The 27,893-nt window shown below is 40.4% G+C and overlaps 1 protein-coding gene across 4 annotated transcripts in view; it reads left to right on the top strand.

Moving 5' to 3' along the window:
- Positions 1-8,392: 8,392 nt before the first annotated feature.
- tab2 (TGF-beta activated kinase 1 (MAP3K7) binding protein 2) overlaps positions 8,393-27,893 on the top strand; it is a 66,475-nt gene continuing 46,974 nt past the window's right edge. For 2 of the 4 annotated variants that reach the window (XM_089118342.1, XM_089118343.1), the window contains exon 1: positions 8,395-8,676. The gene's annotated coding sequence lies outside the window, so the exon portion shown is untranslated. Of the gene's footprint in view, positions 8,677-27,893 lie in introns of all 4 variants that reach the window. The other 2 variants (XM_089118341.1, XM_089118344.1) reach the window with 2 other exon arrangements.

Here is a 27,893-nt window from a genome sequence, read left to right as displayed (position 1 = left end):
TGTCATAACTTATTCAACAAGCATGCAAAGTTTCATGGAGATCGGACTATAGGTGGCGCTATAACTGTTAAAAATGTTAAAAACAATGTATTCCCTATGGTAAATTGCCATTATTGAAACTTAAACCTTAATGTCTTTTGATGCTTTTGTGCTTAAAGGCCTTAAAGGCCTAAACTGCTTGAACCCCGCTAAATGCTGCTTGCAGCTTTAATATTATTATTATTATTTTTCTTCTGCCGTAAAACGCATTGTGCAGCCCAAACCGTAAGGGCCAGAGCTCTGAAACTTTGTCAGATGGTAGTACAAAAATCGAGGAGAGGTTATCAAATTATGAGCCCGATTGGCCCATAGGTGGCGCTATAGCGACCAATTGCGCGAAACTGCTCATAACTCCTAGACCGTAAGTCGTACACTCAAGTGTCTTATATCATTGGAAAGCTGGTCACCTGACGAAAAAAACGTATATCTCCGATTTCATTTCCGCCTGGAAAGATTTTCCGCCATTTTGAATTTTGTCGAAAAACTACTTTTGCGAACTAGTCCCTGGTTTTTTGCCCGATCGGAACCAAACCAGTGCAGAAATGTTCTCTGGAGTCTGAAGATCAATAATTATTGAAAAAAAGTGGAAATTTCTATTTCCGGTCGCTAGGAGGAGCAAAATAAACGTTGTGGGAGGAGCCTATTTTACTAAAATGGCTATAACTCGAGAAGCAAATGAGATATCTTCACCAAACTCGGTACACATGTGTATGAGTTCAATTTGAGGTCACAGTAAAAAAATAGCGACGATTGAACACTAGGTGGCGCTATAAACCGAAAAAAACAGATAACCACCTAACCGTCAGTCCGATTGACTTGAAAATTGGTATGCAGTGTCTTGGTCTAAGGCCCCATGTATGTGTATGAGTACATTGGTGTATCTCAAAAAACATGGCCGCCATCAGCCAATGAAGTTTGAGCACCCATGAAACAAGGTTAACGAAGGCCGATCGGAACGAAACTCGTTGGGAATGTTCGACTCATGGCCCTAGAGGTCTGTAAGAATTTTGAAAGAAATCGGCCACTAGTTGGCGCTAACGAGTTTTATGGCTCTGTAATCACGTGGTTTGCACACACCCTCACAATATGCATATCAATTGATAGATCTCCTCATGCTGAACAACTTTGCTTCTAGAACCATTGCTGTCATTTAAATTGTTCATTAAATATTCACGTATATGTCAAAAACCTACTTTTGCGAACTAGTCCCTGGTTTTTTGCTCGATCGGAACCAGACCAGTCTAGGACAATTCTCTGGACTCTCTAGATCAATAATTATCAAAAAAAAGTGGAACTTTAACATTTGTTTTGCTATAACAGGGTCATTTACAAAAAGAGGCATGTCAATATGCACCCAAAGCCTATAAATCCTAAAGGAAAACTCAGAACATCCCAAAAATTGATGAGCATATGCGTCATCACATCATTAACAAGCATGCAAAGTTTAATGGAGATCGGACCATAGGTGGCGCTATAACTGTTAAAAAGCTTTAAAACCATGTATTTCCTATGGTGAATTGCCAGTATTGGCTGTAAATGGTGTTTTCCATCTCTGATAATATCATAATGTTAAAACCAGTGCAGTACAATTCTCTGGACTCTCTAGATCAATAATTATAAGAAAAAGTTGAACTACTTCATGTGGATGGCTTCAACATGTACTGTGTTGAAGCCATCTATTACTACACTTTCAGTGTCCCTGAAAGCATTGATCTCTTCAATAAACAAGTCAGAACACGTGGAATTAAATAATCATGAACATTTTCAGACAGATCGGACAAAATATGCCTGTAGAACAGTTAAAAAGGTGAAAATGATGGTCTGTTAAGCCAATAAGTGGAGTTTTACTGCCCCCTGCTGTTCAAAATAGTAAGTTGTCATGTATAATTCATATTATGACTTTATCAATTCACTAATTTAACATTTACAATCGCATTTAGTCAAAAAGTACTATGACAACTGTCATATTGAATTAAAATCCACACACACTCATTCAGTTGTAGATAAATGATATGAATAACTACCACTGTTGTCACTGTTTTTAACAAAGTTTTATAAAATTAGATTACAAAGAAATATCACAAAGGTGTGTGTGTGAACATCTCTGATCATATCATAATGTTAAAACCAGTGCAGTACAATTCTCTGGACTCTCTAGATCAATAATTATAAGAAAAAGTTGAACTACTTCATGTGGGTGGCTATAATCGATGGCTTCAACATGTAACCTTGAAATGAATGCTCTGATCTTCTTAAAAACACGTGACATTAAATAATCATGAACATTTTCAGACAGATTGGACAAAATATGCCTATATAACAGTTAAAAAGGTGAAATCGAAATCAACATGATGGTCTATTAAGTGGTGTTTTACTGCCCTCTGCTGTTCAAAATAGTCCCTGAAGTTAAAAATCTGTAATGTACACAGTCATTCTGTTGTAGATAAATGATATGATTAACATGGCAACTATGTAATACCACTGTTGTCACTGGTTTTAACATAGCTTTATATCATTAGATTACAAAGAAATATCCCAAACATGTGTGTGTGTGTGTGTGTGTGTGTGTGTGTGTGTGCATAAGAATGCATTATATGGAGTTAACATGAAAAAACTGGTTTGCTTAATATTACTGAAATAGAGAAATAAAGTGATCCAATAAGTGGTTTTTCCTATCCTCTGCTGTTCATTTTACTTATCAATAGTCTTTCACATAGACACTAAAAAATCCTTTAAATAACATTATTATAACACAATCATATTTTGTCAGAGTTTATCACTTCAGTTGTTCTGCCTCTTCACCTACTTGCTATTAACGTTGTGAATAGCTTTACTATATTACTAATCACATTGAAATCCACGTTGAATCTTCTAAACGAAAGTGAAACCTTTAGGCCACACCCCCCGAAAAGAAATTCACTTATAACTCAAAAACTAAAAGTCGCTTAGTGCTCAAATTTTTATGGTGAGGTTCTCTCCGGGCTCTTGATCGAAATCTAGTGTCGCGGGGCTCGGGAGCGACCCCCCCGCGGATCGCGAATCCGTTAGACCCCGACTTTGAGCGGCTGTAACTCCCGACCTAGACCACCTAGATCCTTGTGGCATAGCTCGTTGGAAAGGGCCCGTCTTCATCTAGCTTCGATTCGAGTATGTTGTTATTTATCCCAGGCATTCCCAAGATATAAGCCGACAAAGATATGCATTTCAACTGAATTTCCTGTCATTCATTTTCAACAGTTTATATAGAACCATGTTGTCCACTAGAGAGAGCAACAGCATTAGACATTTTAATCTTTTGAAACAGTTTTCAGCATTGGCTAACAAACAAACGCTCAAAGCTATTTATTATGAAATAATATTTATGATAAATAATACAATATTAACCCTGTATGACCTGCCATAGAACAATTCCACTAGAGTGTATCTTTGTATTTTTACATGCTGTGCTGTCATTCTTTTGAGCGTTTTCAAATGCCATACATCAAAAAAATCCTTACTGTCCCAATTTGAAGGCTATGTTTGTAAATAATCAATAGAACGTTGATAAATATCCCAAAAGTGCAATAAACAAAAAAATATATAAAAAACATTTCTACATATTTTATTCAATACAAAAAAATGATAAATGTCAACCGTAAACTTGTCAATGTGAAACATGTGCATAAAACAATTAAAAACTATACAGAATTGATTTGAACTGTTTACATAAATTAGTTTAAGATAGACTCATTTTTACACTCATTCAAAAAAAGGGGATAAAAATGCCATGTAAAATATTCAATTACATTTGTGGTCAAACAGATAACATTTTGCTTTTGTATATTGATTGAAACATTGAATTGGTTAGAATATAAAATAAATACACCCTGTCAGAACAATTAATAATAAAATAAATATAAAATAAATAAATTTGTGTTTGTGTGTGTGTGTGAATATGCTTGTATTTGCGAGTGTATAAACTAGAAAAAAATTGATAGAATGAAGCAATGGTAAAAAGAAAATAACGATTAGAAGCAACAGCAGATGGGAGTCAAATGGGAGTCAAACGCATGGTCAAATGACGTAGCTTTTGATGTCATAACATGCAACACACGCTGGGGTCACAGTGCACAGGACATGATACGTCCATGGATCCGTCAATGAGCCATCGGAAGATTTTATTCAGGGTCGCTAGGGGGCGCGAAATAAACATTGTGGGAGGAGCCTATTTTTTGGCTATAACTCGAGAAGTAAATGAGATATCTTCACCAAATTTAGAACACATACGTGTGAGTTCAATTTGAGGTCACAGTAAAAAAATCACGACGATTGAACACTAGATGGCGCTATAACACAAAAAAAACATAAAAACGGCTATAACCACCTGACCGTTAGTCCGATTGACTTGAAAATTGGTATGCAGTGTCCTGGTCCAAGGGCCCATGTATGTGTATGAGGACATTGCCGTATCTCAAAAAACATGGCCGCCATCGGCCAATGAATTTTGAGCAAATATGAGACAAGGTTAACGGAGGCCGATCTTAACGAAACTCGATGGGCATGTTTGACTCATGGCCCTAGAGGTCTGTAAGAATTTTGAAAGAAATCAGCCTCTAGTTGGCGCTAACGAGTTTTATGGCTCTGTAATCACGTGGTGTTGCGCATATCCCCACGAAATGCAATTGCATTTGATAGATCTCCTCATGATGAACAACTTTGCTTCTAGATCCATTGCTGTCAATCAAATTGTTCGTTAAATATTCACGAATATGTTAAAAACCTATTTTTGCGAACTAGTCCCTGTTTTTTTGCCTGATCGGAACCAGACCAGTCTAGGACAATTCTTTGGACTCTCTAGATGAATAATTGTCAAAAAAAGTTGAACTTTGTCATTTGTTTTGCTATAACAAGGTCATTTACAAAAGGGGGCATGACAAAATGCACCGAAAAGCCTATAAATCCTAAAGGAAAAGTCAGAACTTCACAAAAATTGATGAGCACTTGTGTCATAACTTATTCAACAAGCATGCAAAGTTTCATGGATATCGGACTATAGATGGCGCTATAATTGTTAAAAATGTTAAAAACATTGTATACCCTATGGTAAATTGTCATTATTGAAACTTAATGTCTTTTGATGCTTTTGTGCTTAAAGGCCTTAAAGGCCTGAACTGCTTGAACACCGATAAATGCTGCTTGCAGCTTTAATTTTAATAAAAGTTGCTGCATATGGAGAACATATTTTGATTACCAAAAATCCAGGACACATGGCCCAGAAAACAAATGATACTCGAAGTTTACTCAAAGATGCCTTATTAATTTCAATACAATTAGGCTAAAATAGGCTATGCCCCCTCTGTGGATAGAAAATTGTTGTATTAAAACACAAATAATGATTTAAAAAATAATGTCTCTTCTGTATTATAAAAATAAATATATAAATATTAATTAACTGAAAGAAATACCTTCAAATTGAACAAAAATACCTCTCACAAACGTGCAAAAACGAACTAGTTTTCTTCCTCTTTATCCTGTTTTTCTTCCTCATCCTCCTTGTTTGCTCATCTCCTATATTTTGCTGTAAAGCTGTTTTTTTCCAGCGTTTTTTTTTTTTTTTTTTTTTTTTTTTTTGAAAACCAGGACATCACTTTATAAAAAAACGGCCAGGACAGGACGTGAAAATAGGAATGGGATAACAGGACTGTTGGTCACTGGTCACGCTATTGCCGCATAACTTCTGATTTTGAAATAAAAATAGCGAGTGTTTGTGGTACAGCTCACGCGATGCAAACGCAGAATATGTGAAAGCACTTTAGCGCGTGCGGCTCCTGTACCGGATACGCACCGCAACACTCACCGCATACGCACTGCAAACGGAGTATGTGTGAAACGGGCGTAAGACGTTTCCTGCAGATGTCAAATAGACGTTTAGAAGATGTCTCGAAGATGTAATGATTTAGAATGCATGTTAAACTGACATCTTATAAACGTCTATTTGACATCTGACAGGAAACGTCCTATAGACGTCTTGCACAGGGGCGCAACTACCCAGTTTCAGAGGGATATGCAGCAACAATTTTAGCGCCCCCCCCCCCCCCCCCCAATAAAAAAAAGGAAAAATAAATGTAATGTAAGTGTGCTGTGTAGTAAGAAAGGAAGAAATGAGAGCTAACAGAAAAAAATAAGTGCAAAATTGTTGTTTATTAACACAATTAAACTATAGCTACTCCACCTTGATGAACCCCCCTAAGAAAACTATAAGCTCCATTGGAACAGCAATACCAGTGTTTCTCACAGGATTTTAGGTAAAACTGTGGTAGGTGGACCTCTGTTTCTGTAGGGGGGTTCGGGGGCATGCTCCCCCGTAAGAAAATTTTGTGTTCTGTAATGTTAAATTCAGCAGTCTGGTGCACTTTGAGAGTTCAAAATTGAAAGCTCCAACCCATATTCAGGGTGAACAGAGAAAAATTTGAACCTCTTTTAGTTAGTGTCTGTCTACATTACACTACTACATTATAATAGTTATAATATTAATCCCATGATAGTAATAGCAATAAAGGCTATTGTAAAACAAATACACAGAAAAATAAAGGAAACTTTCATAATTAGTTTTGCACTAATTTCTGTACTTGAAAGATATAAGCGCATAATGACATGTTTCATGGGCCAGTGTGTCAGGAAAAAAAAAACTAAAGCTGACTTTTTTTGACCAATGCATTACACCAGCACAGCGCCGCCAATTAAGCAAAAAACAAACAACAAACAAATGGGCCGCCGATGTATGAGTTTTGTGGGCCGTTAAGACAAATAAATTAAAAAAGGATGAAATGTATTGGCTGAAAAGCACGTCGGCCCAGCGGGAATCTCCCGGTAGTCCCTATGGCCACAGAGATATCTATAGCCTACATGCCTGATGTCACATTTTAAATCCTACCTGTTGGCTTTCAGCAATGCATGCAGTTATTTGGCTGCTGTCGCATCAATTGACATGCCATCTCCTTTTCTCTCTTTCTTTTTCTATTTTTAGCCCCACAGCATTTTGTTTTATCCATCTTTTTCGACGACAACTCACTACTTGTACCTGCTCGCTCAGCGCTCACGGCGCCCCCGCCCGCTCGCGATATTACCCGCTCCCCTTCTCCATGAGGGCGCCTACTCTAGCCTGGCTGTTAGTCCTCTAAAATTTTATATAACATTGAAGGAATGCAGAAATGATTTAGAAACGCACAACGGCAGCTACATTTAGAAATACAATATAGCCAATATATATATATATATATATTTTTTTTTACCATCGCTTTGGCGCCCCCCATTGTGCTGCGCCCCTATGCGCCGCATATAGCGCATACCGACTTTTTGCGCCACTGGTCTTGCAGATGAGCAAACACTCTTAAAAATACGTCTTCCAGATGTAAATAGGACATCAAATACCCTTGTGCTATCTGGGAAGTCGTTCATCCTCGGATGCGCGCACTGTTACAAAAAAGCTGTGGCGAAACGATCAACTTGTCATTTTTGCCCACTCGTGCTGTGTCGTCGACTATAAAGACTTTACTCTGTGTCAGTGCGCGCTCTGATCGGTAATGACATGTGCATTAGAGTGCAGAATGTGTTTTGAGAATGAGAATGTGTTCAGAGTTTTGCTGAAAAGTCTAAGTGAGATCTGCAAATTGTGTTTTACCATGAGAAATTGTTTACAGTATTGACAACAGACTTCACAATTACCTAAATGAGTTCAGGCAACTGAGAACTTTGTTCAGCCAATGGATTTTGAGAAAAACTGTAACTCTCAGTTAAATTATAGTCTAGGACTTCAAGAAATATTTTACTTCAAAATGAAAATTCTGTCATTGTTTACTCACCCTCAAGTTGTTTGAAACCTGTATGAATTTCTTTCTTCTACTGAACACAATATAAGATATTTTAAAGAATGTCGGTAACCAGATATTGGATGTAGGCTACCCCATTGTATTGTTTTTCCTACTATGGAAGTCAATTGGATAACAACTGTTTGGTTAGCCTACAGATTCTTTAAAATATCTAATTTTGTGTGAGCAGAAGAAAGAAATTCATACAGATTTGAAACAACTTTAGCATGAGTAAATAACAGAATTTTCATTTTGAAGTGAAATAGGCCTATTCCTTTGAACCTTGAATGTGAAAACAGGGGTAGGCCTATATCTGTAACAATTTCCCTCTCTAATTCCTAAGGCATAACTCCTTTAGCCAACTCTTTCCTCATTAAATAATTTGCTCATTAATATTAAGGTTTTGTAGGAAGGTCAGGTAGCAACTTGAGCATGCCGAGTTAATATTCATGAGGTAAAACTTCTCCATAGTACGGTTCGTAAATTCGCTTTTCCTTGAAGGAAAGTCTCGCGATAGGCGCTTACTGGTACGGCCGCCATATTGTGTGACACTATTTTGATTCTTATCTGTTGGAAGTGCGAAAGGAAGAGAGAAAATAAGGGGGAGCAGAGGGGGAAAAGCAGAAGAGCTGTCAAAAGAATCTCGAGTCTGTGAAACAGCGGGCAGCGGAGGCGGTGGTGTTTTTTCTCCCCTCATCGCTGTCTTTAGCGGAGTTGGGCCTGGGTTCATCAGCCCGGCCCAGTGCAGTTCCGCGGCGGCGTCTCGGCCCGGGGAGCGGTGGCTGACACGGTGAGAAAAACTATTGAGAACAGGCCTTTCAGTGTTTATGGAGTCGAGGGAAACGCCAAACAACTATATCGAAAGTCGTTTTTTGTGCTTTCATGATGTCGCTCTGACTGTAAGCGCACACCCTCAGTCGCCTTAAACAAGGCTCAAAACGCGATGAAAAAGCTGTAAAGCTTCAGCCTGTCGCGTTCCTGCATCCGGTCTCTCTGTTCGGGTTGATTCGCTCGTTCGCTGTATTTTGATTTCACTCCAGTTTGTTGATGTTTAACGTTACTGAAGTTTCAGAACTTTCTGTGTAGTTTAGAGTGAACCTTCCAGGTCAGAAGACTTCTGAAATGTAGCTTGCATTAATATAAGGCTAAAACCCTGGGTGTTTTCCTCTTTCAACAATAAATAGATTAATGTTTAAGTGATTAATCGATGGTCAGGTGGGTCAAACGTGGAAGTAAAATTATTTTATTTAACAGTTGGCTTATAAAGGAAACAAAACTATGGTGACCATCAGGCCTTCAAAGCAAATGAATGCTCTGCTTAATCTATCATGAATAGCTGAAGAAGAATGTTGAAAGTAGGCTAAATCCCAGGGTCAGTTTTCTTTTTACCAAGTTTCTTGGCTATAAAGTTTAACGTAATGAATGAACCATATTTCATTAGCAAGTAGCTGAAGGCACTTTTACTGATCCAAAAAGTGTTATAAGTCTTTACATAAATACTGGTAGGACCTTTAGAAGGTTAGTTACCCACAATTGAAAATTATTGCTTAATTATCTCTCCTTCAAACAATCCTAGGCGTCATTCTGGATTACTGAGGAAAAGGACGCAGAAGAAGAAAGTTTAACACTTCAATTTAAACAAAAATTCTAAAGTCACATTTGCTTATGGTTTAACTGAATCATCGAAGGACAGCAGCAAGTAGTATTGCAAGGTTTGTGTAGTAGCCTATTGGTTTACCATTTCACTGATTTTATTCATTGAGGAATACTGAATCTTTTTGTTCAAGTTAGGAGCAAATTTAGTCTGGAACTACAATAAGCATCATGTTCTTACACAGCACACCCCATGATTCTACACTGACTCGCGCTTTTTCTCAGAATGTTTTTTCACAGAATTGTCTGTCAATAAATGGGAAAACAAAGTAACTTCCATTATTTTGTTGAAAAAGTAACAGATATTTTGTTTTAAATTTAAAAGTAATGCGTTACTTTACTAGTTGCTTGAGAAAGCAATCTGATTACGTAACTTGAGTTACTTGGAATGTGTTACCCCACACTGCACACAACTGGAGTTCAATGGGAAAAAAAACAATATCCTGGCTCTTCCAAGCTTTATAATGAGAGCGAATAGAGATTTTGAAACTCTAAAATGCACATCCATCCATCATAAAAGTAATTCATATGACCCATGTTTATGGGGTTAGTAAAGGCATTCTGAAGCTAAGCCCACATTTTTGTCAGAAAAAAAAATATCTAAATGTATAACTTAATAAACTATTAATCACAGTCTTCTGGTAATGGCTGTAGACAAGCTCTGGCGAAAGAGTGACCTCTGACCCGGTTTCACTGTATTGTGTATTCCCATTACTGCTCTAAGATGTTTTTTTGTTGTTGTTGTTTTTTTTAAATGTCTGAATAAAAAACATAGTCAGAATATAAACGCTTATTATAGGTGTACCGTAGTGATTCAGGATAAGACAAAAACACGTTTTTTGGAAAATGCATTCATGATGTATTCGCTCATGTAAATATTCAACTTAAAGTTAAGGACTGCAGCTTTAAGTGATCCAGGCCCCAACCCTCACAATTATTATTAATTTTATAAATGTTTATATTAAATTAATCCATAATAATGTTAAACATGTGGATTGCTTCTGATAAATTAAAATAATTATATATATATATATATATATATATATATATATATATATAAAATAATATTATTTTATATTATTTTATATTTAAAATAATTATATATATTTTAAATCATTTAATTATATTAAACCATTGAGTGTTTATTTTGGTGTAAGGCCACAGAGAGACCCAGGGAGATGTTTCTTTTTGTTAAAAACAAAGTGGTGTATTTTAATCACTGGCATCGGCGAAAAAAATTCATAAAAGGCAAACACAACAATACTTTTTCATATAGCATTAGTAAATGATGAATTTTCATTTTCAGGTGAACTATCCCTTTAATCATGGCATAATCAAGCCATAAGTATGATCATGGTTATTTTAGACTAAGTAAGAGATAGTCTTTGAAAACATATTGTAATCAGCAAGGAGGACACTGAGGCTTTTCATCTTCAAACAGAACGATTCCCAACACATGCTGTAGAGGGAACTTGAAAGTGGCTCAAAACAAAAGGAAGTGTGCCTTGGTCCCATGCTGGAAGTGGAACATTTTGAGTCACTCTCTTATGTTTAAATCTTTGTTAATTTCCTTCAACATAGCTTTGACTTTAGCAGAGGTTTCTTGCTTTGCGCTTACAAGAACTTGCTTGTAGGTTGTATCAGTTAAGTAGCAAGAGATGCCAGTGAAGTTGGGGTGTTGCAATATACCGGTATTGATGATAACCGGGATATTAAAAATATTGACTAAATTCATTGGATTGCATGAAAGATGCTTCGTAGTCAACTGTCGCCCATACATAGACAAAACGCAACTTAAATGTCCCAGGCCTGGTCTTCTCTTGTCTTCCACTGTCACTCCTCCTCTTATCCTTCAGAGCTCCCGGGACTCCAGACTGGAGTAGCGCGCAGTGACGTTCATTTATTAACACTCATTCATTAACACTCCTTCATTAACAGTCCTTCATTGACACTCACGCCACCGGCTGCGCCCTGCTCTTCATCACAGTAACGTTAAAACGACAGTAATTTGAACGAAAAAATCGTGTGTATTTTAGTTTCTCTGTACTCGACTTGTTTTATGTTTTGGGAATTCAGTTTTTTTTTTACCCATTACTGTTATTTTTGTTAAAATAATGTCCTTTTAATGTTAGTGATTAAAATGTACACAAATAAAATAGGAGTGTCCTTAAAATTATTGAGTTAACAACACAGACATAAACTCTTAATTTTCAGGACAAATACTTCATGATGCAACATAACACTGCACTTTAAGTACTTCAAGTAACAACAAAATATGGTTATGAGCTTTAAACTGTCCAGTAAAATAAGCAACATGAAATCACCGAGTGTAGCGCTGCGCAAGTGCACATTTAAAAGCTCATGTTACAAAGGGAAGACAATTCAGACGGCGTGCGATCGGCAATTCGATTTTCATTTGTGCTTGAGTGGTTAAAAATGTCAAATTGAATGTCATGGTGAGTATTCTTGAAGGGTTAGTTCACCCAAAAAATGAAAATGCTGTCAGTTATTACTCTCCCTCATGTTGTTCAACCCTGTAAGACTTTTGAAAACAAATTAAGATATTTTTGATTAATATCTGAGAGAGTTTCCTTTATAGGCTTCTAGGCAATTTCATTCTGCCGGTCCAGAAAAGTTAAAAACATTGTGTGCAACACCCCCTGAAAAAAAAAAAAAATTACTACTTTATTCATCTAGGGCTAGGCTATTCATTTTCTTCCGTGTGGGCCTCTGACGTGAGTTCACGAGAGACACGACGCATGCGTGAGAACTGAGAAGATGTCTCAGAATCTTTTCTGACTGAGAATCTTTTCATCTTACTGCTGGAGCTGCCAGTTTGCTAAGTTTCAAATGATTATTAAACAGCAAGCACAAACTATGTTAGAGCAGCAGCCTTTCCGACACACTCAGTGTCTGAATTCACTCACTCGTTTTCATTCTCTCCATCAAGTGGACTATATTAGTGGAGTGATGTAGGGAATAGTGAATGAGGGAATAGGGAGTGATTTCAAACACAGCCTTGAATTGGGATTGGCTGATGTGGGAGAGATACAAAATGTGCAATGGTGGGTGGTTCCTAAGCACTGACGTGATGAATAGAATAGCCTAAATTAGGGTTGCATGGTTTAGGGACAAATCTACGTAATTGGGATTTAAAAAAAAATTACTATTGCAATAACATTATTTTTATTAAAAATAAAGAAAAAAAATACAGTAATTAAAAATAAATATAACAATATTATAATAAGAAAATAATAATATCTATATTTTACAGAACTTATAACTGCAGGCAGCCTATGACTATAAATTATTAGAAAGGGTTAAGGATTTATTATATTATATTATTTTATAATATTATTTTATATATAATATTATTATTGTAAAAGTCTTCTTAATTTCTTAATTTTTTATCTGCTGTGTTTGACGTCAGAGTGTGTGCCGTTATCCGCTGTGTTTGACGTCGGAGTGTGTGCCGTTATCCGCTGTGTTTGACATCAGAGTGTGAGCCGTTATCCGCTGTGTTTGACGTCAGAGTGTGAGCCGTTATCCGCTGTGTTTGACGTCAGAGTGTGCGCCGTTATCCGCTGTGTTTGACGTCAGAGTGTGAGCCGTTATCCGCTGTGTTTGACGTCAGAGTTTGAGCCGTTATCCGCTGTGTTTGACATCAGAGTGTGAGCCGTTATCCGCTGTGTTTGACGTCAGAGTGTGAGCCGTTATCCGCTGTGTTTGACGTCAGAGTGTGTGCCGTTATCCGCTGTGTTTGACGTCAGAGTGTGTGCCGTTATCCGCTGTGTTTGACGTCAGAGTGTGAGCCGTTATCCGCTGTGTTTGACGTCAGAGTGTGTGCCGTTATCCGCTGTGTTTGACGTCAGAGTGTGAGCCGTTATCCGCTGTGTTTGACGTCAGAGTGTGAGCCGTTATCCGCTGTGTTTGACGTCAGAGTGTGTGCCGTTATCCGCTGTGTTTGACGTCAGAGTGTGAGCCGTTATCCGCTGTGTTTGACGTCAGAGTGTGTGCCGTTATCCGCTGTGTTTGACGTCAGAGTGTGAGCCGTTATCCGCTGTGTTTGACGTCAGAGTGTGAGCCGTTATCCGCTGTGTTTGACATCAGAGTGTGAGCCGTTATCCGCTGTGTTTGACATCAGAGTGTGAGCCGTTATCCGCTGTGTTTGACATCAGAGTGTGAGCCGTTATCCGCTGTGTTTGACTTCAGAGTGTGTGCCGTTATCCGCTGTGTTTGACGTCAGAGTGTGTGCCGTTATCCGCTGTGTTTGACGTCGGAGTGTGTGCCGTTATCCGCTGTGTTTGACGTCAGAGTGTGTGCCGTTATCCGCTGTGTTTGACTTCAGAGTGTGTGCCGTTATCCGCTGTGTTTGACGTCAGAGTGTGTGCCGTTATCCGCTGTGTTTGACGTCGGAGTGTGAGCCGTTATCCGCTGTGTTTGACGTCAGAGTGTGTGCCGTTATCCGCTGTGTTTGACATCAGAGTGTGAGCCGTTATCCGCTGTGTTTGACGTCAGAGTGTGCGCCGTTATCCGCTGTGTTTGACGTCAGAGTGTGCGCCGTTATCTGCTGTGTTTGACGTCAGAGTGTGCGCCGTTATCCGCTGTGTTTGACGTCAGAGTGTGTGCCGTTATCCGCTGTGTTTGACGTCAGAGTGTGTGCCGTTATCCGCTGTTTGACGTCAGAGTGTGTGCCGTTATCCGCTGTGTTTGACGTCAGAGTGTGTGCCGTTATCCGCTGTGTTTGACGTCAGAGTGTGTGCCGTTATCCGCTGTGTTTGACGTCAGAGTGTGTGCCGTTATCCGCTGTGTTTGACGTCAGAGTGTGTGCCGTTATCCGCTGTGTTTGACGTCAGAGTGTGCGCCGTTATCCGCTGTGTTTGACGTCAAAGTGTGCGCCGTTATCCGCTGTGTTTGACGTCAGAGTGTGTGCCGTTATCCGCTGTGTTTGACGTCAGAGTGTGCGCCGTTATCCGCTGTGTTTGACGTCAGATTGTGCGCCGTTATCCGCTGTGTTTGACGTCAGAGTGTGCGCCGTTATCCGCTGTGTTTGACGTCCGAGTGTGCGCTGTTATCCGCTGTGTTTGACATCAGAGAGTGCGCCGTTATCCGCTGTGTTTGACGTCAGAGTGTGTGCCGTTATCCGCTGTGTTTGACATCAGAGTGTGTGCCGTTATCTACTGTGTTTGACGTCAGAGTGTGTGCCGTTATCCGCTGTGTTTGACGTCCGAGTGTGCGCCATTATCCGCTGTGTTTGACGTCAGAGTGTGCGCCGTTATCCGCTGTGTTTGACGTCAGAGTGTGTTCCGTTATCCGCTGTATTTGACGTCAGAGTGTGTGCCGTTATCCGCTGTGTTTGACGTCAGAGTGTGCGCCGCTATACGCTTTGTTTGACGTCAGAGTGTGCGCCATTATCCGCTGTGTTTGACGTCAGAGTGTGCGCCGTTATCCGCTGTGTTTGACATCAGAGAGTGCGCCGTTATCCGCTGTGTTTGACGTCAGAGTGTGTGCCGTTATCCGCTGTGTTTGACTTCAGAGTGTCTGCCGTTATCCGCTGTGTTTGACGTCAGAGTGTGAGCCATTATTCGCTGTGTTTGATGTCAGAGTGTGCGCCGTTATCCGCTGTGTTTGACGTCAGAGTGTGCGCCGTTATCCGCTGTGTTTGACGTCAGAGTGTCTGCCGTTATCCGCTGTGTTTGACGTCAGAGTGTGTGCCGTTATCCGCTGTGTTTGACATCAGAGTGTGAGCCGTTATCCGCTGTGTTTGACATCAGAGTGTGTGCCGTTATCCGCTGTGTTTGACTTCAGAGTGTCTGCCGTTATCCGCTGTGTTTGACGTCAGAGTGTCTGCCGTTATCCGCTGTGTTTGACGTCAGAGTGTGCGCCGTTATTCGCTGTGTTTGACGTCAGAGTGTGCGCCGTTATCCGCTGTGTTTGACGTCAGAGTGTGTGCCGTTATCCGCTGTGTTTGACGTCAGAGTGTGTGCCGTTATCCGCTGTTTGACGTCAGAGTGTGTGCCGTTATCCGCTGTGTTTGACGTCAGAGTGTGTGCCGTTATCCGCTGTGTTTGACGTCAGAGTGTGTGCCGTTATCCGCTGTGTTTGACGTCAGAGTGTGTGCCGTTATCCGCTGTGTTTGACGTCAGAGTGTGTGCCGTTATCCGCTGTGTTTGACGTCAGAGTGTGAGCCATTATCCGCTGTGTTTGACGTCAGAGTGTGAGCCGTTATCCGCTGTGTTTGACGTCAGAGTGTGCGCCGTTATCCGCTGTGTTTGACGTCAGAGTGTGCGCCGTTATTCGCTGTGTTTGACGTCAGAGTGTGCGCCGTTATCCGCTGTGTTTGACTTCAGAGTGTGTGCCGTTATCCGCTGTGTTTGACTTCAGAGTGTCTGCCGTTATCCGCTGTGTTTGACGTCAGAGTGTGCGCCGTTATCCGCTGTGTTTGACGTCAGAGTGTCTGCCGTTATCCGCTGTGTTTGACGTCAGAGTGTGAGCCATTATTCGCTGTGTTTGACGTCAGAGTGTGCGCCGTTATTCGCTGTGTTTGACGTCAGAGTGTGCGCCGTTATCCGCTGTGTTTGACTTCAGAGTGTCTGCCGTTATCCGCTGTGTTTGACGTCAGAGTGTCTGCCGTTATCCGCTGTGTTTGACGTCAGAGTGTCTGCCGTTATCCGCTGTGTTTGACATCAGAGTGTGAGCCGTTATCCGCTGTGTTTGACGTCAGAGTGTGCGCCGTTATCCGCTGTGTTTGACGTCAGAGTGTGCGCCGTTATTCGCTGTGTTTGACGTCAGAGTGTGCGCCGTTATCCGCTGTGTTTGACGTCAGAGTGTGTGCCGTTATCCGCTGTGTTTGACGTCAGAGTGTGTGCCGTTATCCGCTGTTTGACGTCAGAGTGTGTGCCGTTATCCGCTGTGTTTGACGTCAGAGTGTGTGCCGTTATCCGCTGTGTTTGACGTCAGAGTGTGTGCCGTTATCCGCTGTGTTTGACGTCAGAGTGTGTGCCGTTATCCGCTGTGTTTGACGTCAGAGTGTGTGCCGTTATCCGCTGTGTTTGACGTCAGAGTGTGAGCCATTATCCGCTGTGTTTGACGTCAGAGTGTGCGCCGTTATCCGCTGTGTTTGACGTCAGAGTGTGCGCCGTTATTCGCTGTGTTTGACGTCAGAGTGTGCGCCGTTATCCGCTGTGTTTGACTTCAGAGTGTGTGCCGTTATCCGCTGTGTTTGACTTCAGAGTGTCTGCCGTTATCCGCTGTGTTTGACGTCAGAGTGTGCGCCGTTATCCGCTGTGTTTGACGTCAGAGTGTGTGCCATTATCCGCTGTGTTTGACGTCAGAGTGTGCGCCGTTATCCGCTGTGTTTGACGTCAGAGTGTGCGCCGTTATTCGCTGTGTTTGACGTCAGAGTGTGCGCCGTTATCCGCTGTGTTTGACGTCAGAGTGTGCGCCGTTATTCGCTGTGTTTGACGTCAGAGTGTGCGCCGCTATACGCTTTGTTTGACGTCAGAGTGTGCGCCGTTATCCGCTGTGTTTGACGTCAGAGTGTGTGCCGTTATCCGCTGTGTTTGACGTCAGAGTGTGTGCCGTTATCCGCTGTGTTTGACGTCAGAGTGTGTGCCGTTATCCGCTGTGTTTGACGTCAGAGTGTGTGCCGTTATCCGCTGTGTTTGACGTCAGAGTGTGAGCCATTATCCGCTGTGTTTGACGTCAGAGTGTGAGCCGTTATCCGCTGTGTTTGACGTCAGAGTGTGCGCCGTTATCCGCTGTGTTTGACTTCAGAGTGTGTGCCGTTATCCGCTGTGTTTGACTTCAGAGTGTCTGCCGTTATCCGCTGTGTTTGACGTCAGAGTGTGTGCCGTTATCCGCTGTGTTTGACTTCAGAGTGTCTGCCGTTATCCGCTGTGTTTGACGTCAGAGTGTCTGCCGTTATCCGCTGTGTTTGACTTCAGAGTGTCTGCCGTTATCCGCTGTGTTTGACATCAGAGTGTGAGCCGTTATCCGCTGTGTTTGACGTCAGAGTGTGCGCCGTTATCCGCTGTGTTTGACGTCAGAGTGTGCGCCGTTATTCGCTGTGTTTGACGTCAGAGTGTGCGCCGTTATCCGCTGTGTTTGACGTCAGAGTGTGTGCCGTTATCCGCTGTGTTTGACGTCAGAGTGTGTGCCGTTATCCGCTGTTTGACGTCAGAGTGTGTGCCGTTATCCGCTGTGTTTGACGTCAGAGTGTGTGCCGTTATCCGCTGTGTTTGACGTCAGAGTGTGTGCCGTTATCCGCTGTGTTTGACGTCAGAGTGTGTGCCGTTATCCGCTGTGTTTGACGTCAGAGTGTGTGCCGTTATCCGCTGTGTTTGACGTCAGAGTGTGAGCCATTATCCGCTGTGTTTGACGTCAGAGTGTGCGCCGTTATCCGCTGTGTTTGACGTCAGAGTGTGCGCCGTTATTCGCTGTGTTTGACGTCAGAGTGTGCGCCGTTATCCGCTGTGTTTGACTTCAGAGTGTGTGCCGTTATCCGCTGTGTTTGACTTCAGAGTGTCTGCCGTTATCCGCTGTGTTTGACGTCAGAGTGTGCGCCGTTATCCGCTGTGTTTGACGTCAGAGTGTGTGCCATTATCCGCTGTGTTTGACGTCAGAGTGTGCGCCGTTATCCGCTGTGTTTGACGTCAGAGTGTGCGCCGTTATTCGCTGTGTTTGACGTCAGAGTGTGCGCCGTTATCCGCTGTGTTTGACGTCAGAGTGTGCGCCGTTATTCGCTGTGTTTGACGTCAGAGTGTGCGCCGCTATACGCTTTGTTTGACGTCAGAGTGTGCGCCGTTATCCGCTGTGTTTGACGTCAGAGTGTGTTCCGTTATCTGCTGTGTTTGACGTCAGAGTGTGCGCCGTTATCCGCTGTGTTTGACGTCAGAGTGTGCGCCGCTATACGCTTTGTTTGACGTCAGAGTGCGCGCCGTTATCCGCTGTGTTTGACGTTAGAGTGTGCGCCGTTATTCGCTGTTGACGTCAGAGTGTGTTCCGTTATCCGCTGTGTTTGACGTCAGAGTGTGCGCCGTTATCCGCTGTGTTTGACGTCAGCGTGTGCGCCGCTATACGCTTTGTTTGACGTCATTGTGTCCACTGTTATCTATATATAATGTAATAGCCACTGAACGTGTCATGTAAATATATAGAGGGGTTGAATTTCCAACTATAGTGAGTGGCAAGTTTCAAATTATTCACCAATGAGCGGGGCGCATGGTCGGAAATTAAGATGCTATGGTAAGTTGAGCTTATTACTTTCGAAAAAGTCTAGAGTCAACCAGCATATAATCAGTTCTTGTGAAACTGCCATGCACGGGGGAGAAAAAAAAAGAAAATTTCCTTTCTAAGGGGTGCTGGTGCCTCTATGTCAACCAGGTCCAGAAATTTGGCAAGGCTATTGAGAACAGGGGCAGATTTCAATAACATGGCCATGGACGAGGAGGACCCATCCAATAGCAGATTGAAATAGCAATTAAAGTCGCTGCCTATGGTTATGTTGCAATCATGTATTCTGTGAAAAGTTTGAATGTTTTATTGAAAAAATTGGGGTTATCGAAATTTGGGGCGTAGATGTTTAAGAGAACTAAAGGGACTGAGTAGCCTGGATGCCAGCCCGAACTCCGCCCTCAACATTTTTTGGTCGGGAAGTTCGGTCTGGATTCGATCCATTGAGGGGTAATTATGATCAGACAAGAAACGTTCGGGCCAATCAAATTGCCAGTGCGGCCTTTATACGATGATTGACAGATGATCTGCAAGTTATCAAAGCTCGCTTAACTGATTTCCCTCAAAGATGACTGCAGCTGGAGAATTGAGATGTATAGATTCCGCTGTCGCGTCTGTTGTAAAATAAATCGACAGCGCATTCATTTTAATACAAGGCTAATTTTCATTTTAACTGCAATCAAGGCATTTGTCGATCGGAAAGATATTTTTGGCGTCCTTCGTACATGATTCGGGAAAAGTGTAACTTATCAGCTGGCTCTGACGGTCGCTAAGAAGATGGGACGTAATGAAAAGCTTGTGGTCGTTGTGGTTTCTCCTTTGGCAACGCTCGTTATTTAACTTCTAAAATAAGCAAGTTCTGTAGTTGAAAATTGCACTATGCAAAGGAGTTGATTTACTGCGTTGCTCTGATTCGTTGTAGGTCTTCCGACTATCCAATTGAGTGCAGACGGTTTTTTTTTTCCTGGTTTGGTTAAGACACGCCTCATAATCAAAGTCCTACGGAGCGGTTTCAGACACATATTCTCACTAGAATATGAGTATGATGAAGTCAGGCTAGGGACTGAGTTGACCGTACCCGTGACAAGTATGAACCTCCCACCTGGATTGGTAGTCTGCGATTTGAATAGAAATGGGATGGTTCTGCGAACAAGAATGGCAACCCCCCTCAACTTCGTCTTCGACAGATTAGAAATGGACTTAAATGAGCTCTTTGCTATAATAACTTGCAGAGCAAATCTAAAGGCCGGAAGTTGTCTGGGTTTTCCCAGTAAACCCTGAGATTATTACTTGTGACATTACAAAAAAATATATATGGGAACATGTATAGAACTAAATTAATGCTCTCTTAAATATTTTCTACATTCACTAAACATGTTTCATGGACATTTGTATTAATCATGAACCTTTGTTCATTTAAAAAGGCTTTTTATGCTATTGTATGCTAAATTTTTAACATGTAAGAAACTAATTTAGACGTGCAAAGGGTGCTGGTGTGATAAGTTCGCGCTCGGCTTTGTTTTTATTAGAGAACATTTAATTTTAAAACCTTTCTGCAGGCCATTAGATTATTATTTAATGTACACATGAGTGGGGTCAAAAACATTTTAGTTTGAAATTTATTTTATACTGTGCATTGTGCTAAATAAATATTTGCATAATTTGTAATTGATTTATTCTTTGAAATTTTTATATTAATTTATGCAATTGCAATGCCTTGATTTTAGTAACGTTTGTACACAGTCATAGCCATAAATGCAATGATACTAATAATTGGCATAATTTCTTTCGGTGTTTCAGTTTTCGGCCTTGGTTTCCTCTTTTTCGGTTTCGGCCAAGAATTTTCATTTCAGTGCATCCCTAGTTTTTTTTCTCCCATCAGCCTTAGCCGATGACCGATACGGGCTGCCGATTTTCTTGAGCCGATATTTGGGGCTGATACGTTTTGCTCCCTCAATTTACATCATAAAAATGACATGATGTTAAAAAATGTTACAGGTCTAAATTTAATAAAAGTAATATTTATTTAACTTTAAAAATATATATTTAACAAATAGTAAAAACATGTGAGGTAGAACAAGTAGATACATTTTTTAACAAATATTAAAAACATGAGGTAGAACAAAAAAAAGTTCAGTGCTGAAAATAACTATTTAAGCATAAATGAAATAATTACACTGTTGCACACAGTAGCAACCAGCCTAATAAAGTGCACAGTGCACACTGTACTTTATTTTAAAAGAAACAAACTATGTACTGCAATGGTTTAAATTTTTCCACATAAAATAAAATGAGCCAACATGACAACATGACTTTTGCATTTTTACTTTTACTTTCAAGTTAAGTGGCGTGTTATCTATACACATTTTCAGCTATCCGTGTGTATGCGTGTATGTCTACGCCGTTAAACATCCGAGTGATTCCACGTGTACACCCTTTTAGGGATGAACGATTATGGAAAATAATCTAATTGCGATTTTTTTTTTTTTTTTTTTTTTTTAACCAATATTGCGATTGCGATTTAATATGCGATTTAAAAAAAAAAGTTCTTTACCTTCTGTAGACAAGCAATAAATCATTGTAGAGTAGGGATGGGATCTTTAGGCAGCTCATGATCCAATCTACTTTTTTTTATTAATTAATCTTAATAACACTTAATGTATTTAATTACATGTGTAAAAATCATACTTTAAAAATAATAATAAAAAAAACATTTAATTAAACCAATGTTAAGAATTTTAAATAGGCTTTATAAAATAATATATCTTCAAAATATAAAAGCTAGAAATTAAAGAGAAACAAAAAAAGCATTACAAGCAATAAAGAAAGAGTGGTCTCAGTATTTAAAAGTAGGCTGTCTCAATGTTTTTCATTCAAGAGCTGGAGTGATTTTCCCCCTCAGTTTAGATACGATAAGCTGCATTCACACTAATGCACATATCTCTTGAAATTGTAAATGTGGTTTGTCCTGTTGGTTTAAGAACTCACCGTGTTTACATTAATTTCGCGTCATAAAAGCATTTTGACATGCACGTTTATGCTCATTTAACCAATGAGTCGCTCACGGCCACGTGCACGAGCGCTCTTCATCGATTAATGATAATCGATAACAAATTAATGTGATCGACGAAATTCTTAATGATCAATAATCCATCGTCGATTAATCATGCCCATCCCTATTTTTGAAAGTTTAAAAGTTACCATTATCTTGAAGAGCAGGTTGCACTCTGCTAGTGGGGGAGGGCGGGGCACGTGAACTGCAGCGTTTCCAGCAGATCGGCCTGTGGATGTCTGTCTATAAATAATGCCGGGGAAAAAAAACTATGGGCGAACGCAGCAGCCGTGTATTGGCCGATTCCGATACACGTAAAAATTGCAAATATCGATAGGCCAGCTGATATATCGGTCGATCATTACTCTGCGTAATGTCCTCACAGTGTGTTTGATCAGTTTGCCAAAGCCTGAAGCTTCTGGTGCCTGGTTGTTTATTTTTGCCAGTTTAGAGTTGGTAAAGTTTATGAAATCATAGTGTACTAGGGAGTTTAGGAATACAGTTGGACTGAAGCAAAGTCAATTTTGTATAAACACCTTAGTCCAGACGCGGATAGTGTAGTTGTAGCTTGTAGGGCTGAAACGATTCCTCGAGTTACTCGAGTTACTCGATTACAAAAATTCCTCGAGGCAAAAGATCTGCCTCGAAGCCTTGTTAAATTCCTATGACGCGCACTTTACGCGCACGCAGGGATCTGATTGTTTCACACGGACCGTTATTCAGGAAGCACACCATAGCGCATGATACATTTGACTTCATAAATGGCAGAGAATGTCTAAAGTTTGGGATCATTATATGTTTATAAAGGGAGAGAACAAGATGCAATGTGTCTGCAAAGTATACCTGGCAGGGCTGCCAACTCTCACGCATTCAGTGACTTGCCCAATTCGATTTCTCACGCTGAAGTGTCAATCCCTTCGGTCAAATGCCTGAAAGATGAGTTTGTCTATAGATCTACCTGTTGAGCCACTCGTGATCGACTAGTTTTACCGCCGCATATTAATTCGCAAGTTAAAATATCTTGTAATCTAGTGCGAGCGCGCATGCGAGATGTTGAGCTCCTAACCGCGGCTCGCGCACGACGGCAGAGGTAAGCGAGCGCGCGCACCCATGTCTCTCTCACGCGCCTGTCAGACCAATTGCGGCAATTCATCATATGCTTAAACTTTTATGTAGTCACGCAACAAAAATTTCAGCATACATTCACCGGGACGTGATGGAGGAACAAATAGTGTGAGACACACACACCCTGATGTTTGTCTTGAGATTGTAGTTGAAAAAGTCTGATTCTTATTTATAATTGTTTTATTTCCATTTATTTGTGTACCTGTTTGGGTTGATATTTTATATTAATTTATTTTTGTTTCCAGGTGGGTAATTTGCAGAAGGTGCAATCCTTTTTTTGTAATGTTGTATTAAGAAGACAAAACTAAGGCCAAAATGGGCTTTACTATTTAAGTTTGTATTCAAAGTTGTACATGTTATGGGCTACATGTAACAGGTTTTACAGTAAATTGTTTTAACTGTATTGTTATATAATTGTTGGCACTGGCACTTATAAACACTAAATGGGTAAAAATTGCAATAATTAGTTGTGGAGCCAAATGTTGCAGTTGGAATAAATACCTCTATTTTTTTAAGGTAATAAAAGCCAAACACCTTATCATTTTCGTAATACATTATTTGTTTTGGTTGCTTAAAAACACACAAACAAATTATCCGATTACTCGATTAATCGATCGATTAAGTGCTAGATCAATCGATTACAAAAAGAATCGATAGCTGCAGCCCTAGTAGCTTGGCTATGTCCAGTACAGACATTATCTGACCACAGTTGGTCTCCCCGCCGGGTGCTTGCTTCGAAAGACAGATGTGATGTAGAAAACTCAACTACGTAACCCTGCTGTAGTTTGATACCTGTGCATGTAAATGTACTTACTGTGGCTGTACAGCAGTGAGGGTCCAGACTTGAACTGACTACACCATGGCAGCCAAATATAGAGACTAGAGGTGGACAGCTCATACCACACAGCATTACTTTACACCCTCCATGGTGTAAGTCAGATATAGCTGCTCATGCAGTAAATGCAATCAGAGCTCTTTGTGCTAAAGCTACATTATAATACATCATACTTAATGCTGTCTTCTTGTAGAGGTGAAAACTGGACCCGAACCCGGCGGGAAGACACAAACACGACTGGACCCGATTTTCACAAATTATTTCCCACAAGTTGCGAAAAATAAACCTTTTTGTCTTGCCTAATTTTAGTAGCCATCGTCTCACTTCCTTGTAACGTTACATGACTGTGATGCATTACAATCCACCGACAAGAAATGTTATTTCTCTCGTTATTCCAAACTTAATTCAGTCATTATTTCAGCTATAAAAGTCCACTTGATGTCACGGTGATGGATGACAAATGCAACTTTGTAATGGGTACATTCTGACTCGAATTAACTCGCATAATAACTTGAACTGTTTGCCCTTTTGAAGTATAATAACGATTGCTCATTCAGTGCCATGGCCGCTGACGTTATTTATTTGCTATCATATCTGTGTTCTCTGCTCTGCATTGAGTCTGAATCTGACCACCAAAACTTTAAGATTAAACAAGACGGTTCAGTTATATTATTATAAAAACGGGAGAAAATGTAAAGCGCGGTTTGGCGGAAGCTCTGGTTACCATAGAAATATGACACGCGCTAGCTGGATCAACCTAAAATATGTTCTTTTATGCAATTTGAGGGTCATAGAAAACATTTATGTGACAGTTCACATCAGATTTTGTTGCTGATTTGTAGAGATGCACCGATTGACCGACGCGTGACCGGAACCGGATGATTTTCACGTGATCGGCCGTGATGATTAACGCCGCGCAACATAAGTATCACACGTGCACACATAAAGCACCTGCAGAAAACCTCATGAATTACGGCCGTTTTAAACCGCAAGCATGAACTGCACATATTTTTTTCGGCTTACATGTTAACAATAAGTGCATTCACACCGGGAGCGTCGAGCAGGAGTGTCCAAAATGCACATAATTTGCATGTTGTGTGTTTTAACAAGAACTGGAGTAGGCTGTGTCGGAAAAGAAAATCTACCCATTTAAACTTGTTTTTATTATTGAGTTTGAGTAAAAGAATATGGTGTTTTATAAAAATATATCAATATTTGTGTTATTGAAAATAAAAAAGTGGTTAGAAAAATAAAATCGTAATCGGCTAAAATCAGTATCGGCAGGTCAAACTCAATTAAAATCGGCCTAGAAAATTGTAATCGGTGCATCTCTACTGATTTGAAATATAAATATGAGTGTGTCAACTCAAAGTCTGCAAGCATTTTTGCGATTTGAACTTGTATTTACAATGTCACATGATAGGAGCACGAACTCAAAATGACACTTAGTAGCCTACATAGTAGGTTTTATACTCTTTGTTTTTTAGCTTTTTTTCATGAAGGTCTCCATTATTACCGTGCACTTGCATTAACTCTGATTCTGAGTCTGCGTGCTACGCTTCTAACGGCAGAGAGAGAGTGAGATTGCTCTTTTTTTTTTTTTTTGGCTCACACTTTTCTTTTTCTAATTTAACAAGTTGCAAAAAAAAAAACACAAGCAGTGCTGACTGACTCATTCTGACTCTGATCCGATGACTCCGATCGCACAATGTTAAACATACCCGGGACCCGGAGTAATAGATTCGGACTAGGGGTGTAACGATACACAAAAATCACGGTTCGGTACGTACCTCGGTTTTAAAGTCACGGTTCGGTACGTTTTCGATACAGCAAAAAGAAAGAAATGCCAGAAAAATTTCCTTTTTGTTTAAAGAAAATATATTTTTAAATAAGTGTGAGTTTTCCTAGATCTTGAAACTTTCAGGTTTATAAATGGTAGTCATCTTTGAAGGATGAACAAATAATGTTTTGGTCATCACATTAAAAATAACATTTAAATATATATATTTAAATGTTATTTTTAATGTGATGACCAAAACATTATTTGTTCATCCTTCAAATTTATTTAGATAATGTTTGAATTTTGAAGTGCTGGAAAAAGATGTGTGAAGTACTTGAAAGCATTTCTCCATTCCAGCCAAACTGGTTCCAGTTAGTGTTACTATATTAAATCCATGGTGAATGTTGCTGGTCTGTGGACGAAAGTATTACTAGTTCATTCACGGCACAATGTTTCTCCTGGTTTCCATGACAGCGCTGTTTGATCTAATAGAGATCTACGGTTAATAACGGAGAAATGTGAATGCTTCTCACTAGATCTCGCAGCGATGTTATTACCTCAGTGGCGAATTCAAATGTTTCCTTTACCGGATCTCTTAGCGCTGTGTAGTAACAGTGTTGCTTGATCGAGATCGGCTCGCGCTGCACAGATTTTGCTGGTCCAAACTGATAAACGATCCATGAAGCACATAACGAGTAGCGCAGTTTCGTTCTGCTTTCATTACGCTTGCCATTTGATGTTGCGCAACGTTGTGTTGGCCGCGTCAGCACGAATTTTGCCGGCAGGAAAAATGGTCCAAGCAATCGTTCGGTTTGTATGCGTACCGAACCGGAAGCCTCGAACCGAAACGGTTCAATACGAATACATGTACCGTTACACCCCTACTACATAGTAGGTTTGTTTTTTAGCTTTTTTCGCACATCATTCATGAAGGTTTCCATTATTACCGTGCACTTGCATTAACTCTGATTCTGAGTCTGCGTTTTTTTTTTTTTTTTTGGCTCACACTTTTCTTTTTCTAATTTAACAAGTTGCAAAAAAAACACAAGCAGTGCTGACTGACTCATTCTGACTCTGATCAAGTCCGATGACTCCGATCGCACAATGTTAAACAGACCCGGGACCCGAAGTAATAGATTCGGACCCAACCTGGACCCGGCTGATCATTTAAAATATAGACCCGAACCCGTACAGGTCCCGGGTCGACGGGTTTCACTGTGAAGACCTCTAGTCTACGCAACTACCACTTTGACACTTCAAAAAGTCCATGCAATGAATCAAAGATAAAACTACTACTTTTTGCAAGTACAGATCTATATATAACAATATAATTTAACTAAGTCAGAAATGCTACAGAAAGTGAATAATCAAATGTAAAAAAATAAGGAGACAGGAGCCTTTTCAGGAGCAGGTGGTGTACTGTCAGGTGCTGTGTGATGCTGGACACAGGGGGGCGGCAGCTGCTGCATTTCAACTGCCTTCATTTGGACTTTGACTTGAACTTTGAAGCTGTCCTCAGAAGAAAGACATTTTAGTTTAAAAACCTTGGATCCAGGGAAGAACTAAGGATTACAGTGTTATGTGATGTTTCACAGAAAGTGGTTTCACTCTTCCATCGCTGTTCTACAGCTGTGCGAAGGAACGCTGGTGTATCTGGTGTTTCAAAATCCATACCTTGGCTTGAATTGACTTGACCAATCCTTTTAGCAGTGGTGGCAAAGAGGAAATTACAGTGTATTTTTCACCACTCATCTACTCAAAAGGCTTCAGGGCTGTTGAAAGCTCTCCAATTAGGCTTCATTGGTCTGGTTTTAAGTGTAAATGTTGCTTGCCAGTTTTTGTCACAGGTCCGACAGCATTGCTCTGATCATCTGATAAGTACTATTCCATCTAGTACTAACATCTAGATAAATTTGTGTTCAGTTGTGCCCATTTGTTGTTGTTTTTGCTTCAGTTTGGTGGATGCAAACTCACTTCTTTTAAAATGCTCAAGGCATCGTGAAGCTCCAACCGCTTTGGCAATGATCTGGCGTTTAAAAGCAAATGTGAGAAAAAGCTGCAATGTGTGACCTGTGCATATGAGAGAGGCCCATCCATATTTCTCCTCCAGTAATCGAGCAGCAGCCACAATGTTGGCCCCATTTTCATGCACAATAGCAGATATTTTATCAGGAAGAATTTCAAATTTGTCCAATATTTCTTCCAGCCACCCTGCAATATTTTGGGCAGTATGTCTCTCCTCCAACGGCATAGTAGAGAGTAGGGCTGGGTAATAAATATCGATATCGATTCTTAAATTTTAAGAATCGATTAGTCATCCTGTTTCAT

Source organism: Pimephales promelas, chromosome 13, assembly GCF_988280905.1.
Source record: "Pimephales promelas chromosome 13, fPimPro1.hap1.1, whole genome shotgun sequence".
In the NCBI taxonomy this organism is placed as follows: Eukaryota; Metazoa; Chordata; class Actinopteri; order Cypriniformes; family Leuciscidae; genus Pimephales; species Pimephales promelas.
The sequence above is the reverse complement of the archived record's forward strand: the minus strand, read 5'-3'. Positions and strand labels throughout refer to the sequence as shown.